Source organism: Leopardus geoffroyi, chromosome C3, assembly GCF_018350155.1.
Source record: "Leopardus geoffroyi isolate Oge1 chromosome C3, O.geoffroyi_Oge1_pat1.0, whole genome shotgun sequence".
In the NCBI taxonomy this organism is placed as follows: Eukaryota; Metazoa; Chordata; class Mammalia; order Carnivora; family Felidae; genus Leopardus; species Leopardus geoffroyi.
The window spans coordinates 44885701-44903416 of NC_059338.1; the positions used below are offsets into that span (position 1 = coordinate 44885701).

Consider the following 17716-nt stretch of genomic DNA (forward strand, 5'->3'; position numbering starts at 1 on the left):
ACATAAGTTGTTTAGGCCCAACCTGGTTTTTCCTAGCCAGGGTTCCTCCTCTCCCCGGGTGGGGCCACTAGATTGGATGTGCAGGCTCTCCTGGCTTCGTTTCTCTCCCTGCCAATGGTCTGCCTCTGCCCTTTAGCCTTCATCTGAGTGCCTGAATGTTTGCTTTCTTCTCACATGCAATCCCTATCCTTTATTTTTTATAACTGGCCTTCTGATTATCTTGGTTCCTATTTACCTGTTTATTCATCTGCTCCTTCCTTGATTCTTTTTTTTTTTTAAGTTTATTTATTTATTTTGAAAGAGACAGAGACAGCAGGAGTGGGGGAGGGGCAGAGAGAGAGAGGAGAGAGAGAGGGCTCTGTCAGCACAGAGCCTGATGTGGGGCTCGAACCCACAAGGCTGCAAGATCATGACCTGAGCCAAAACTAAGAGTCAGACACTTAACTGACTGAGCCACCCAGGCACCCATGTTTCTTCCTTTTTTTTTTTTTTTTAATTTTTAATGTTATTTATTTTTGAGAGAGAGAGAGACAGACAGACAGACAGAGTGCAAGCAGGGGAGGAGCAGAGAGAGAGGGAGACACAGAATCTGAAGCAGGCTCCAGGCTCTGAGCTGTCAGCACAGAGTCTGACATGGGGCTTGAACTTATGAACAGTGAGATCATGACCTAAGCTGAAGTTGGATGCTTAACTGACTGAGCCATTCTGGCACCCCACTCCCCCACCCCCACCCCTTCCTTGTTCTTAATTATCCTTTTCCCAGAGCCTAAAGATCTGTCCCAAATTCCAACCTGAAGCCTGGGCTCCATCATCTGTTGAGAGACTTACTTGAAGCTTATGGTTTGCATTCTGGGCCTTTTCTGGTGTCTGCCTCCCAATTCTCTGATGCCCACCTGTTGAGACATTGCCACCTCATGCTGTTTGTCTTTGCCATTGCCATCTGGACCATTATAAATTGGAGGCACTTTGCCTGCCACACTGAACCTCCACTTATTCATGGGACTATATCAATTCTCTCAGTGGCTGTGGCCAGACTAATTCTATGTTCTGACCCTTCTTCTCACTCCCATCGCTAACCTGCTCAGACCTGTACAAAGTAATAGGAGATTACCTACCCAATTAAGTCCCGTGACAAACCAAATGACACCACTTACCACTGGCCTTCTCAGTCATGAGGAGTGGCTGTATGGGGAGAAAGTAATTGCAAACCTATGATGGTGGCTTGTCAAGTTAGTACCACTGTGTCCAGCCCTTGAGGGGAGGATTCTGGTCAGATTTCAACTTTGTAGTACTAAATTGGGAACATCTGTATAATATTATTAACACAGGTTTCATATGAAGTCTTACCATGTCCCAGGAAAATGGGCAGAAAGCAGGTTTCAAGGATCTTAGGCAACAGATGGGGAAATTGAGACTTGGAATAATCAAATATTACTCCTGAAATCACACAGGGATTTGTTGAACAGATTCTAGGCTTAAGTTTTGGGGACTGTCAATTCACTAAACCAAGGGCTTCCAACCTTTTGATGAAGAAAGAAGGATTTTCAGTTCTCTGAAGACTTAAAGTAATTGAATATAAGAGCTGGCCTGGAACTGAACCTAGAGGTTACCTGGTTATTGGTGTAAACCCTCATTTTTGAGGTGCTGCTGATGAAGTTCATCAGAGAATAGAAGGTATACTCCATATCCCTACATTGCTTCCTCACCCCGTATCATGTGATTGGAAGAAATGGAGAGCAGAGCAGGATGGGGCATGGGCTATCAGGAAAGGCCTCAAGATCTACCTTAACCTATTGTGCAACCAGGTTTATTAAATGGACACAAGTCAATGGGAATGAAGACAGGGAACAGTTTCCTGCCCCTCCCCCACCCCCAGGGCCTTCAATAATGTTACGCTCTTCCTTTTCATTTTTCTACCTTCTGTTTTTTTTTTTCTGGGTCTCTTCTAGGATCATTGGTAGAGGTGGACAACTAGAAGGAAAGGGACAAAATCCTTTTGTGTATCTGGATGCTGCTTATCCAACTCTTTCTTAGTCCTTGATGTTCTCTCCATGTGTGATGGGCTTACATGCGTGATGGGCTCTCTCTCTGTGGGTCACTCTCCTGGGTTCTTTGGAAGCCTTTCATTGAGAATCTCTCTGCTTCATTGTTCTTTGGCCCTCTCCTGTGCTCCTTTTCCTGGAGGCTTACCCCATAAAATCTATTACTGAGTCAGCCCTTTTAGATAAGGGTCCCTTTGGTATGTCTCAAGCCTGGGCACCCTTTGCAATGTGTACTTGGATCCTAGGAAACTCACAAATCTTCCTGTTGAGAGTGTAGCCTGCTGCCCTTCCTCTACACTCTGCTTTTGCAGTTTGGCTCCTGTCAACCTCTTTAGGGAGAAGCAGGCCCAGGCTCTGTGTCCAAAGACACTGATATTCTAGGGAACAGTCATCAGTTTCTCCCATGAACTGTCCCTGGATGCAGTTCAGTGAACATTTGTCATTGGGGGTGTGCTGCCACTCCTAGCCTGGGTGAGTAGCTTTCTGGGAGCTTTCCAACTACCCTCATCCCCCATTGCACTTAATGGGTGTGTAGGTGGGTGTATATAGGAATGACAGAGCAACACCACGGAGAGGAGTGAAATATTACAAACCACTCTTACTGGGTCTCTCCAACTCCCTCTTATGGTTACTAAGGTGTAATGGTGAAAGTCTAGGGGCTCCTTAGACTTTCCCTTGGCAAGCCATGGAAGGGAACCCATTACACATTCTTTTATAATTATCTGGGCATTCCTGTTCTACACTCAGTTGAACCTGTGAGGCCCAGTGGATTCAACCACCATCTTGAGCTTTGCCCTGGGGTGCTATGTCAGGTGATTCATTAGGTATCTCTGAAGGATCTACAGTGTTCCCAGAACTCTGGGAATGGGTGGAGGAGGGAGATGGGAGCAGAGAAGGAGCAGAAGACATTCACAATCGACATCTCTGATAGCAAATAGATACTGTTACAGGTCACTTTATCTATCCAAGAACTAAATGGTTAGTCACAGATGTGAAATGCTGTGTGGTCTTGTGTAAGCCTCTCGTTTTTCCCATCTGTAAAACCAGAATATTAGTTCAGATTTACTTGGCAGGGCTTTTCTGAGGATTAAAGTATCCTAAGTCATGTAATTAAAATGATCAGAAAGTATTTTCCGAATTTGAAGAGTTGTGGAAATGAGAAAATTACTTACCAAGAGACCAAGTCAGGAGCTGTCAGCCATTCCTTGGGCAGTGGTAATTTCCTGGCAGAACTGGCCTGGAGGTGGGGGGCTTTGACAGACATTGCCCAGAGCTAGTTGAAGAAGGCATGATTGACACATACTTATTATTTTATCTTTGTAAAGCTGCAGCGTGAGGCCTGAGACAGCGGGAGGAGGCTGTGAGGTATTCACTTGACAGCCTGCCATTGTCAACTCTTACGGGGAGGGAGACGTCAGTGCCTACAAGGACAGCCTTGGGTTTTAAGTGGTTCATTTTTTTCATTGAGCTGCAATAACTCCTGCTAATGATTTAATACTGTGATTTTGGAGCTCTCCCTGTGTTTTTAAGTAAGTGAGTGTGTGTGTACACACATGCATTCATGTGAACAATTCTCAGTCATTCTCTTTGTGATTACCAATGGGCCACGTTCTTCACTGGTTTCTGAGGCTTGGTATAAAACAAATTTTACTAGGATGACTTGGTGTTTTGGACAAGGAAGCCAACCCAGTGAGTCTTATAATAGTTTAGTTTATGTCTCATTGTTGTGAGTGTTGACTGGTAACAAGGGCAATCGAGGATGGGGGTCTGACATGGACCTTAATCCCAGTTCCTAAAGTAGAATAACATGTGGAAATCAGGTTTTCTGGTGCTGTAATAAAGAAATGTTTTGTGGAATTCTTATAAAAGAAACAAATTGGGAAGTACCTGTTGAATCTTAATTTGGGGACTGCAAATTATAAAAAGTCCCAGGTTCCAAGCATTTGAGATATTTGTCTCTGCTAAGCAAACCAACTGTGAGGAGGTAATTTTTATCAGTTGACATTGAACGGTCTGCCACATAGCTATGACCTACGTGGCCTTCCTTTACCATTAATGACTGGATGCTAGTGGTATGTATGGAGGTTTTTAAAAGACAGTTTATTGCCCCCCCCTTTTTTAAATCTAGAGGTATAGGGCCCTATTTTTAAATGACCCTTTTGACTGAAACGTTATCTTACAAATTCCAGGACTAGAGGTAAATTAGTCACTAGAATGTGATTTAAATGAATGCCGGATTTTGTATATTTTCTTTACCAGTGTATCCCCAGGCCCTGGACCTGAGCCTGGTACATGGAAGGTACTTAATATATACATATTTTTTAAATATATATTTTAAATGTTTATTTATTTATTTTGGGAGAAAGAAAGTGCAAACAGGGGAGGGGCAGAGAGAGAGAGAGGGAGAGAGAGAATCCCAAGCAGGCTCTGCACTGTCAGCGCAGAGCCCAGTGTGGGGCTTGAACCCATGAGATCATGACCTGAGCCAAAATCAAGAGTCGGACACTCAACCCACTGAGCCACTGAGGCGCCCCAATGAATATTTGTTTAACGAATGAATCAGTCAGAAAAGGGGATATGGCCTGCCATTGGGAGTGACTTCTGGGTCTTGGTTAGTCCTTGACCTTTGGGGTCACCTGTGTGGGTGTCATAAGTGTTAACGTCTTTAGCCACAAAAAATATGGCATTTATTTCCACCACAGTGATTTTCTGTGAAAACACTACTGAAAGTTTCTCCCCCCTTTTCTGTAAATATTTCTTTAATGAATGCATATCTTGGGTGGGGATTTTTCTTCTTTTTGGACAGACATTAATTTATTTCCTTGCTTCAGTTATTGCTTCATTCATTATTTCATGCCCCTGTGATGTTTAACTTAACCTAACTACCAGGTTTTTCATTTTTTTGTATCTGAGTCACATTCACTCCTATGCCAGAGAACAATGCAATTCAGCTTTCTGATGACTGTGTACAGTTTTTGAAAGGTGGTTTGTCTTACTTTTTTTCAAACTGATGACCACCTCAATATAAAAGATCAGACAGAGAATCTATTCCACCTACTTCTGCTTTGCTAGCAGACATGGAAACACTCAATGCCACAAAATCACAGGGACAAGAACTACGCTCCAGAATTAAGTGAAGGTGAAGCTTTTGATGACACGTGAGTGAACAGATAAAATTTTAGGATCAATAGTAATAATCCTAACTTAGTTATGTAATTTAAGCCCCTTGGTTTCCAGGTGAGAAAGCCAAATCCCAAAGGGGCACAGAGCAAGGACGTATAGGAACTGGGGTTAAGACTGAAGGCCTGACTCACAGTAAGTTTGTTCCACGATACTGTTACAGCCAGCCACAGGGAGCCAGTGTCTTTTAATTTTTTAAAAAAAATAGCTATATATCAAATGATTAATGCCAGAAACAAAAGTATAGACATTAACAGTTTTTATCTTTCTACTAAATAGCCCCCAGGCCACCCAAAATAGCTTCATGGGCCGCCACTGCCGTAAGGCTGGGGATTGGGAGTTGGAGGCAGTGTGGTGGGGCTGAGAAGGGGCTGAACAGGGGTGGGGTGAGGAGCTGGGGTTCTGATTCTGATCTTGTTTCAGGAAAGAAACCAACATTTATTGGGCCACTGCTATATACTTTTTATCTTGTTTAATCTAATTACCACTTTGCTAGGTGGGTATGGTTATTCTTATCTTAAGAATGAGGAAACTTAAGAATGAGGCTTAGAGAGGTTAGGAAACCAACCTAAATTGAGGTCATACAGCTAAGAATTGGCAAGCGTGCATTGAACCCTGGTCTGTATTGTACTACCTGAAAGTTATCTGTCCATTTCTCCTTCTAGTCCTCACTGTGAAAAAGTAATCGTACAACTTCTTAGATTCCTTCTAGGTCCCCAGTTCCGGAGATTCTATTCTTTATCCTGTTCTTTTTACTAATTTTTGGTTTTGAAGATTTAATTTACCCACTCTCCATCCCCCTTGCCCCTACCTGCCCTGGATTGTGAACTGATACAGAGATTTTCACTCGTCCATTTCTCAGGATAGTGTGGTAAGAGGACCACTGGAGCCTTGCAGAACTCTCTTTCCTTGAGGGGTAAGCCTTGTTTCTCGGGGAGCTATGACACCACCAGCATCTTCCATGATTAGGGGATGGGCGCTATTGACACTTTTCACACGACAACACCACAAAGCCAGGAACTGCTACTGTTTTACTAGTTAGTCCATGCAACCTTTAGCCCATGGACCAAACTGTTATCTCCATATACTAGAACTTTTACGTTTTCACATTTTAAGATGGGTTGAAGTTACTCATCAGAGCAAAGGAAAAGAAGGGTGGTGTGCTATATAAAACCTTGTGTAGGCTGTTTTAACAAATGGATTCCAAAATGTATAATGGCACCAGCATAACAGAAGGTTAGTTCTTGCTCATAAGAAAGTACTAGGGAAATTAACAAGTCAGCAGGGGTCCCAGTTGAAAGAGGCTCTTTCATCTTCAATATTCAGCTCCTGAGGTCACCCTGGGGGTTGTCTCCATTGCAGCCAGTTGGAGGAGAAAAAAGCTTGGGGAGGTGCCACATGGGAGGATTTTACAAGTCAGGCTAGGGATGGCACACATCATTTTCATCAAATTCCTTTGCCTGGGACTCAGTCACATGGCGGCACCTCTCTGCTAAGGGGCTGGGAAATGTAGTCGCCGGCAAGCGGGCTTACTTCCCAGTACCGACCCCACACAGTTGACAGAGGGACACACATTTTCAGAGGATGGCTAGCCTTCTGTCACACCCTGTACGAAGATCAGAAGATCTGTATTCTGGTACTAGCTTTCCAGTTAACTGGCTGGTAATCTTTTCTTATCTGTACCATGAGAGAGTTAAACAGTTAATATCCAAGATATCTTTTTGCTCTAGAATTCTGTGACTTTGTATGGCTTTTTTTTTTTTTTTTTCTTAAATCTTATTCCACAGAAGACAGCTAGTTCTTTGCCTGGATGCAGTGAAGGTCCTGGGTTAATGCAGCAGAACTTCTCTCAGGCTGAACTTCATCCTGACAAAGCTGGCAGCCAGGGTTAGAGGCCCATTTGATCCCATACTGGGATATGATTCATTGAGCACAGTAGGCATTGATTCATGGGGGGCAGTTTGCTGTACTACAGGGATCTTCTAACTGTGCCCCCAGTGTACGTGAAGATTTTCTAAGGTGTGAGGTGTTACCGACTTTTAAGGGATCAGTTATCTATAACTTTTAATGTTTCTATGTTTCCTAAAACTGATCAAAGAATACCTACAGTTAGGTGTTTTATCAGTTCTCCCTTCTCCCCCTTACGAAGAAAGGTCTACTGCTTACTCATTCTGACTCTTACACAGTTCACTGTTCCAAGTGTAAAAGTCTGTAGGGTACCAAAGTAGTTTTTTGAAATAATTGGCATCACTTATGTTCAAGATATTAAACATTCTTCCTCCGTCTGTCTCATTGAGACAGACATTTCCAGGGGCTCCTGGGTGGCTCAGTTGGTTAAGTGTCTGACTGTGGGTTTTGGCTCAGGTCATGATCTCACGGTTTGTGGGTTCGAGTCCTGCATTGGGCTCTGCACTCTGTCAGCGCAGGGCTTGCTTGGAATTCTCTCTCTCCCTCTTTCCCTCTGCCCCTCCTACACTCACGCTGTCTCTGTCTCTCTCAAATAAAAAATAAACTTTAAAAAAATTTAAAAAAAGACATACATTTCCAAAAATATTTTACTTTATATGTTTAATAATTATTTATGAAAATGTGCATGTATTTACATTGTCTTGATCAATGATATACTAGTAATATTGCGAATAAAACTAGGAATATATTATTTAACTTCTAGTCACAGAAATACAATTTATATTTTATTTATATACAAAACAATTTAAAATTTAAAACCATTTTACATTAAGATAAAACCCTATAGCAAACGTGAGACAGGAATACAATTTCAAAGAGCTAAAGGAACAGTTGTGTGCTTAGAATATAGTGATAATTGAGACAGAGTCTGCTTTCATGGTGAATATATACCAGTGCGGGAGACAAAGTGTAAATGAATTGGTAAATGTGCAAGACAATTTCAGGTCACGATAGATACTATGAAGAGGTAAACAGGTTAGTCCATCCAGGAAAGCTGCTCAGAGGAGGTTACATTTGGTACATGTATAAGAGATGTGTCTCTTTTTTTGAACAAATACATCCTCCCAGTTGTGGGGAAGGAGTGGGTAGGAAGGAGAGCACATCTCATTTACGTAAAAGAAGATCTTATGCACATATATTTTAAATGGAGGCTGTTGAGAATCAAATTTCTGTGGTATTTAAATTCCACTGGACTCATTTAAAAGGGTGATCTCAGGTTTATTTTAAAATATTTCAAGTATTTCTAAGCTTACCACATAGCAGATATTACATCATTTGCAGCCTTTTATTTTATTTTATTTTACTTTATTTTAAAGGCTTTTTTTTTTTGAGAATGAGCACAAGTGGGGGAGGGGCAGAGAGAGAGAGAGGGGTACAGAGGATCCAAAGCAGGTGCTGCACTGACAGCAGAGAGCCTGATGCGGGGCTTGAACTCATGAACCGAAAGATCATGACTTGAGCTGAAGTCTGACACTTAACCAGTTGAGCCATCCAGGCACTGTAATTTGCAGCCATTTAAACTTACAATTAAATTAAAAAAAAATTATTTATTTTTGACAGAGAGAGACAGAGCACAAGTTGGGGAGGGGCAGAGAGACAATGAGACACAGAATCTGAAGCAGGCTCCAGGCACTGAGCTGTCCGTGCAGAGTTTGATGCAGGGCTCGAACTCACAAACCATGAGATCATGACTTGAGGCAAAGTCGGACGCTTAACCGACTGAGCCACCCAGGGACCCCTACAATGAAATTTTTTATATCAATTGAAAATGTTTGAGTGGCAATAGATTACCGAGATTCTTTGACAGATACATGAGCAAGGAACTTTAAAGACCTTTGTGTAGTGGCTTAAAATATGGCCTTTGAGTTTAGGCCACTGGGGGTTGGAATTGTGGATCCACTATTCCTGGTTGTGTAAGTGAAAAGTCAGTTCTGTGAGCCACAGTGTCTGCATCTATAAAACAGTCCCTTCTTTACATAGAGGAAAGTTTGAAGTTTTAAGTGAATAATGCATATAAAGTGTTTACCTGAGAATGAGGACTCAATAAATGTTATCTATCTATATTCTCAATAATATACCTTTACTATTGGGGCGCCTGGGTGGCGCAGTCGGTTAAGCGTCCGACTTCAGCCAGGTCACGATCTCGCGGTCCGTGGGTTCGAGCCCCGCGTCAGGCTCTGGGCTGATGGCTCAGAGCCTGGAGCCTGTTTCCGATTCTGTGTCTCCCTCTCTCTCTGCCCCTCCCCCGTTCATGCTCTGTCTCTCTCTGTCCCAAAAATAAATAAACGTTGAAAAAAAAAAAATTAAAAAAAAAATATACCTTTACTATTAACTCTGTAGGGCTGATTCAGCTCTCTTGTCTCATATGGTTGCAGAATAAGCTGAAAGGCACATCATCAAATCTAGTCCTTTGCTGAACTGGGGTAGCACCTAGAGGCAAGCCATCCTATTCGTGTAATTCTTTCCTAATTGCTTCATGTGTCACAATCCAATGTAAGTGATTATTTTTCCTATTTTACTGATATGGAGGTCGATGCTCAAAGGGTTGAGTAACATATCCAAGGTCACTCAGCTGGAAAAGGTAGAGCTTATAGTGACGCAGCTGCGATTATAATTGGGTCTTTATAATTCCGAAACGTATTCTTTCGTTGGTATACTGTATTGCCAATATTATAATATGTGCTTCTCATATTTACCCCGAGTTCTGAGCTCAAAGACCGTATTGTGTTTCTCTTCTAAATGCCAGTGCTCCTGGCCCAGTAGTTAGTCCTTATTGTTTGCCAGTCCAAGCAGAACGCATGTTGAGACACTTAGCGAGAAGGCGTGCACTTCTGCTGGTCTTGCTCTGACTACCTGTGGTCTCTATTTTTAGTGAGGAGAGAAGTCTGAGGAAATTAGAGATTTTCCCTTCTCTCTTCTTCAGGGCACATGTATCCCTTTCTAGAGTACCGTGCGATAAAATCATGAGGGGAGTGGCCTCTCCCTGAGGAGAAGCTGAGGGCTTTATCTCCTGATGCCCCAATGTGCCTTTATCTTTTTTGTTTGTTTGTTTGTCTGTTTTAAAGCCCTTGGGGACTTTATGCGACATTCCTGAGGTTATTAGGGAAGAAGTAAATGTTCACAAAGGGCAGAAGACCTTAGAAGCAAGCTCACAGGACCTGGCAGGGTGAAGAGAGGAGAAGCTGAATGAAGATGGTGTTAGAAGAAGAGAGGATTTTGGGGCGCCTGGGTGGCTCAGTCGGTTAGGCGTCCGACTTCAGCTCAGGTCACAGTCTCGCGGTCCGTGAGTTCGAGCCCCGCGTCGGGCTCTGGGCTGATGGCTCAGAGCCTGGAGCCTGTTTCCGATTCTGTGTCTCCCTCTCTCTCTGCCCCTCCCCCATTCATGCTCTGTCTCTCTCTGTCTCAAAAATAAATAAAACGGTAAAAAAAAAAAAGATTAAAAAAAAAAAGAAGAAGAAGAGAGGATTTAGAATTGCCTCAGGGAGGGGCTGAGAAAAGAAACTGGAGGATGACTATGAAGTGTGGTAGAAAAAGTAGCCTTTAAAAACATAGAATCTACCAAAAGCAAAAGGAAGGTTTCACTAAGATATATAGCAGAAGGAAAAATGTGAAATGAAGGGGGAAAATGGAGCTGATAAATCACCAGGGAGATCTAGCAAGGCCCTTAAAGATCATTAAAGGAAAACCTAATGCCAAAATATTAGAGTTAAAAAAAACCTTGCAAGGACAGAGCTTGCCTGTGTGTGGGTCCTAAGAAAATACCACAACAAAACCAACTCCTTTACCTCTGGCACCTACACAAGCATGTGTACCCTGAAATGAAATCTTTCATGCCACCCTGGTACTCCCACTAGCTTTGTTCCCATTCTTCTGTCTCATTCCTATTGGTCCCAAACCATATACGTGCCCTTAGGAACTGGCCTGGAGGTATTGCCAACGTGGCAAGATTGCCTGCTTGGGTTGCCTCCTCCTGGCCAAGGGTCAGTTTGCTTCAGCTGTCCATTTGCTCATCATACTACTGACCTTGTCCATATTATGAATGTTTAATTGGCCATCTCCCTTTATTCAGTTGAAGTCCCTTCAAGTCAGGGACTGTGGCTTTTTTGTTCATGTAACATTCCCAGGACCCAGTGTGTGGGGAATGGATTGGACAGGGAGGAAGTAGGAGTTTATGTAGCGATACTAAGGGAGAAACAGTCTTGGTAAAGAGTTAAATGAAAGTGGCTTGATTTGGGGAGTCGGAAGCTGCAGCATAGGAAAGTGTCTGCTGGAGACTTTTAAGAGACACACTGCAATGACAGATCAGGACTCTGTCACGGATTGGCTGTGGGTACCAAGCAAGGTGGAGGTGTCAAGGGTGATCTGGACAGAGCTCTGGATGGCTGGTGGTGCACTTGTCTACAACAGGTCACAAGAAGAGGAGGAAGCTTAGGAGGGAGATAAAAAACCTGAGATGCCTGAGTGGAGAGGTTGAGTTGGACACGAAATTGATGTCTCCTCTAGACCTGACTTCTTTCCTGATTGGAGAGCTCTATTTCCAACTGCTTACTGGACATTTTCACCTGGAAGAGCCACAGGCTGCTCACACTTGTCATGTCCAAAGTCAATTTGTCATCTCCCTCTGAAGCCTTTTTCTCTTCCCATAATTGCAGTTACTCAATGGGAATTATCTTTTCCTGCTTCCTCTGTCTCTTTCTGACCTGCAAATCCAAAACACCCATGCTGTGTAAGTCTCTTTGATTTGTATAGTTCTTGACTCTGTTCTCTCATTCCCATTTCCACTGCTTTACAAATGCTCATTTTACCCCTGCCCATTTTAATAGCTTCAAATTTATCTCCTGACACTAAATAAGCATAAATTTCAAACTCCACTGTATGTCAGCAAATGTCCTTTCCCTTCTAGCCTCGGCACATCTGTATATACCAATCTCATCTTCTTCCCTCTGCCACTTAGCAACCCAAACCTTGGATAACCTGCTGTTATTCAAATGTGTGCTACTCTTTAATGTGTGCACCCTTACACATGTTGTTACCTGTGTAACAGGAGAAAGGCTGTTTCACCACCTCAGGCTACCTTGCCTGCAATTTTCTTAGCTGGGAATATGTCCCTCCCACCCTACTCTTTGGTCAGTTTAATGTCACCTTTTCAAAGAAACCCACTGTGCCTGTAGTATAGTTTAGCTCCCCTGTGGTCACTCTTAAAGAGCCCATTTCTTTTTCTTCAAGCACTTATCACAATGGTGATGATATTACTTATGTGTTCATTCATTTAATGACTGTCTCTCTCACTAGATCACAAGCCCCCTATGGGTAGTTCTGTGAACATTTTGTTTGCCATTGTGATTCCAGCATCTATGGTAGCAGTTGAAGGAATGGATTTAGATAACATCCTTCAGAGAGAGAATTTAGAGTGAGAAAAGAGAGCCAAGACAGACACTGGGGAATACCAGCATTTAAGGGACCAGGCATGCAAGTAGATCCCTTGAAGAAGTCTGAGAAAAAGCACTGAAAAAGTAAGAGACCAGGGCAGAACAGTGTCATGGAAACTGGTGATGATGAAAGTTTCATGGAGAGAACAATTAATAGGATAGGACAAAATGTTGCAGAAATCCACAAAAGTAAATATTCAAGAGTAGCCATGAGATTTGTCACCTTAGATTGCCATTGGAGATCAAAATGGAAGTAATTTTCATGGAGTGGTGGGGTTAGAAGCCAGATTTCTGGGAGTCAAGTTAATGAGAGGTAAAAAGTAGAGACAATGAATGTGTATTGTTGTTTCTTAAAAATTTATCTCTGAATTGAAGGAGAAAAATTCATGAAGGTAGAAGAGAATACAAATTTGAAAGTGGATTTTTTTTAAAGAGAAAAATATGTTTGCAAATTATAGGAAGGAATAAGTGAAGTTGTTTGAGTTGAATATATAAGCTAGAGATAGGATAATCGACGGAAAGTGTCTCAGACATGATGGAGGGCTTAGAGCACATGTACAGAAATAAGATTTGGGTGAGAGGAGAAAAATCTTGCTTATGAGGGTGGAATATGCAATAAATGAAGAAAAAAATTTTTAAAATAAGGATAATGTGCATGTAGATGTATTTGTAGGTTAGGAAGCATATCTGATGCCAAGAGAATTTCTGCATTGTGATTCCTATAACTTTATGAAAGAAGATGAATGCAGGGCGCCTGGATGGCTCAGTCAGTTGTGTATCCGGCAGTTAACTTCAGCTCTGGTCACGATCCTAGGGTTGTGAGATCAAGCCGCACATTGGGCTCTGTGCTGAGTGTGGATCCTGCTTAAGATTCTCTCTCCCTCTCTTTCTCTCTTTCTCTCCCTCTTTCTCTCTCTCTCTCTCTCTCCCCCCACTTCTCCTTTCCCAACTTAAGGTCTCTCTTGCTCTCTCTAAAAAGAAAAAAAAAAAAAGAATGCTCAGCCATTCGTTACATAGAAAGGTGATGCCATGATCAAGTGAGATTATTTCAAGGATGTAAGGATGGTTCAACACCTACAAACCAATTGATATGATACATGACATTAGGGAAATTAAGGCTTAAAATCATACAATCATGTCAATAGATGCAGAAAAAGTATTCGTCAAAATTCAATATCCATTTATGATGAAAAAATCTCAACAAAGTGAGTAGAGAGGGAACATAACATAATAAAGGCAATATATGCCAAGCCCACAGCTAATATCATGCTCAATGGTCAAAAGGTGAAAGCTTTTCCTCTAAAATCAGGAAAAAGACAAGGATATAAAATCTTATCACTTTTATTTAATATATGGGAAATCCTAGCCAGAACAATTAGGCAAGAAGAAATAAAAGACACCCAAATCATAAAGGAATAAGCAAAATTATCACTATTTGCGTATGACCTGATATTATAACTAGAAAATCCTAAAGACTTCACCAAAAAAACCTCCCCCCCAAAAAAGACCAGTTAGAACTAATAAACAAATTCAGTAAATTTGCAGGATCCAAAGTCAATATACAAAAATCTGTTATGTTTCTATACACTAATAACAAACTATCATAAAGGGAAATTAAGAACATGATCTCATTTACAGTTTCATCAAAAAGGAATAAAATACCTAGGAATAAGTTTAATCAAGGAGATGAAAGACTATATAGCATCCATAAGCTATTATAGATATCTGTAAGATATTTATGAAAGGAATTGAGGAAGACACAAATAAATGGAAATATTCTTCTCATGGATTGGAATAATTAATATTCTTAAAATGTCCACAATACCCAAAGCAATGTACAGATTGAGTGCAATCCCTATCAAAATTCTGATGGCATTTTTCACAGAAATAGAACAAACAATCCTAAAATTTATATGGAGCCCAGATAGCCAAAGCAATCTTGAGAAAGAATGAAATTGGAGGAATCAAACTCCCTGATTTCAAACTATATTATAAAGCTATACTAATCCAAACAATATTTTAATGGCGTTAAAACAGACACATAGATCAATGAAGCAGAATAGAGAGCCCAGAAATAAACCCACACATATGTGGTCAACTAACTTATGACAAAGGAGGCAAGGTGTATACAGTGGGGGAAAGGATAATCTCTTCAATAAATGGTGTTGGGAAAACTGGACAACCACATGCAAAAGAATTAAATGGGACCACTATATTTACCATTCACAAAAATTAACTCAAAATTAATTAAAGACTTTAATGTAATGCCTGAAACCATAAAACCCCTAGAAGAAAACATAAGTGGTAATCCTTAACATTGGTCTTGGTGATGATTTTTTGGATCTGAAACCACACAACAAAAGCAAAAATAAACAAGTGGGACTACATCAAACTAAAGAGATTCTGCACAGCAAAGGAAACCATCAATGAAATGAAAAGATAACATACTGAATAGGAGATAATGTTTGCAAATCATGTATCTGATAAAAGATCAATATTCAAAATATATAAAGAACTCATACAACTTAATAGCAAAAAATCTCAAACAATCTGATTTTTAAAAATGGGCAGAGGATCTAAATAGACAATTTTCCAAAGAAGACATACAAATGGTCAACAAGCCCATGAAAAGCACTAATCATCAGGGAAATGCAAATCAAAACCATGATGAGATATTAATTCACACCTGTTAGAATGGCTATTATCAAAAAGACAAGAAATAACAAATTCTGGGGAGGATGTAGTGAAAAGGAAACCCTGTTGTACTGCCAGTGGGAATGTAAATTGGTACAGCCACTCTGGAAAACAGTAGGGATGTTCCTCGAATAATTAAAAATAGAACTACTATGTGATCCAGCAATTCCACTTCTGGGTATTTATCTCAAGAAAATGAAAACATAAACTTAAAAAGATATACGTACCATATGTTCATTGTAGTATTATTTACAATAGCCAACATATGGAAATGATGTAAGTGTTCATCATTGGTGGATGAATAAAGAATGTGTGTGTGTGTGTGTGTGTGTGTGTGTGTGTGTGTGAGAGAGAGAGAGAGAGAGAGAGAGAATGGAATATTACTTAGTCATGGAAAGAAGGAGATCTTGCCATTTGTAACAACATGGATGGACCTTGAGGGCATTATGCTAAGTGAAATAAGTCAAACAGAGAAAAACAAATACCATATGATTCTGCTTATATGTGGGATCTAGATACGAAACAAAACAAAAACCAAGTTCATAGATACAGATAACAGGTTGGTGGTTGCCAGAGGCAGGGGGCTGGGAATGGGTGAAATGGGTAAAGGAGGTCAAAAGTTACAGACTTCCAGTTATAAATAAGTCATGGGGATGTAGTGAACAGCATGATGACTATTGTTAATAATACTGAATTTTATATTTGAAAGAGACTAAGAGAGTTGATCTTAAAAGTTCTCATCACAAAAAAATATTTTGTGACTATGTATGGTGACACATGTTAATTAGACTTACTGTGATGATCATTTTGCAACATATGCAAATATTGAAACATTACATTGCACACCTGAAACTAATATAACATTATATGTCAATTATTCCTCTATTAAACGAAAGAAGAAAGATGATGATACTATAAGACCAGAATGAACTTTAAATTGCAGGGTTAGCAGGGGCACCTGGCTGGCTCAGTCAGTTGGGCGGCTGACTTCAGCTCAGGTTATGATTATGATCTACAGCTCGTGAGTTCGAGTCCGCATCGGGCTCTGTGCTGACAGCTCAGAGCCTGGAGTCTCCTTCAGATTCTGTGTCTCCCTCTCTCTCTACCCCTCCCATGCTCACGCTCTGTCTCTCTCTCTCTTTCAAAAATAAATAAACATTAAAAAATTTAAAAAAAAAAAATTTTTTTTTTCAACGTTTATTTATTTTTGGGACAGAGAGAGACAGAGCATGAACGGGGGAGGGACAGAGAGAGAGGGAGACACAGAATCGGAAACAGGCTCCAGGCTCTGAGCCATCAGCCCAGAGCCCGATGCGGGGCTCGAACTCCCAGACCGCGAGATCGTGACCTGGCTGAAGTCGGACGCCCAACCGACTGCGCCACCCAGGTGCCCCTAAAAAATTTTTTTAAATTGCAGGGTTAGCAGCAAGAGCACTGCTAGGAATTTACCCAAGGGATACAGGAGTGTTGATGCACTTGTACCCCAATGTTTATAGCAGCACTTTCAACAATAGCCAAGTTATGGAAAGAGCCTAAATGTCCATCAACTGATGAATGGATAAAGAAATTGTGGTTTATATACAATGGAATGTGTTTATACAATGGAATACTACATGGCAATGAGAAAGAATGAAATATGGCCTTTTGTAGCAACATGGATGGAACTGGAGAGTGTTATGCTAAGTGAGATAAGTTACACAGAGAAAGACAGATACCATATGTTTTCACTCTTATGTGGATCCTGAGAAACTTAACAGAAGACCGTGGGGGAGGGGAAGGGAAAAAAAAGTTAGAGAGGGAGGGAGCCAAACCACAAGGGACTCTTAAAAACTGAGAACAAACTGAGGGTTGATGGGGGTGGGAGGGAGAGTAGGGTGGGTGATGGGTGCTGAGGAGGGCACCTGTTGGGATGAGCACTGGGTGTTGTATGGAGACCAATTTGACAACAAATTTCATATTAAAAAAATAAATTGCAGGGTTAGTTTTATTCCTGGTTTACCTAGTCTCTCATATGGTTTTTTTTTGAGAATTTATAATTGAACTTGAAAGGATTGTGGATATTGGAGTTCTACCTGTGGAAAGCTGAATGTAGACTTAGCAAACTAACCCCGTGATTAAGAACACGTTTGGCTGTTATATGAAACTGGGTTTGAATTTTGGCTCCATCACTACAAGCTTTTATGTGAGCTTGAGTCACGGACTTAACCTTTCAGACATTTACTTTCCTTAATGAAAAGTGGGAGTACAAATACCTGCTTTGCAGATTTGTGAGGATCGTATGAGGTGACGCATGTTCAATACTCAAAAATGAGATTTTAAAACTAGAAACATGATAAGGGGTTCTTCCCCCTCCTGATACCCAATTATTCTGGCAAGGAATTTCTTGTAAGCTTCTGAGACAAC

General features: G+C 41.1%; 1 protein-coding gene across 2 annotated transcripts in view; it reads left to right on the plus strand.

Annotated features, from left to right (window-relative positions):
• The window catches only part of RGL1 (ral guanine nucleotide dissociation stimulator like 1), a 266263-nt gene that overhangs the window by 56516 nt on the left and 192031 nt on the right, over window positions 1-17716 (plus strand). The window lies entirely within an intron of this gene.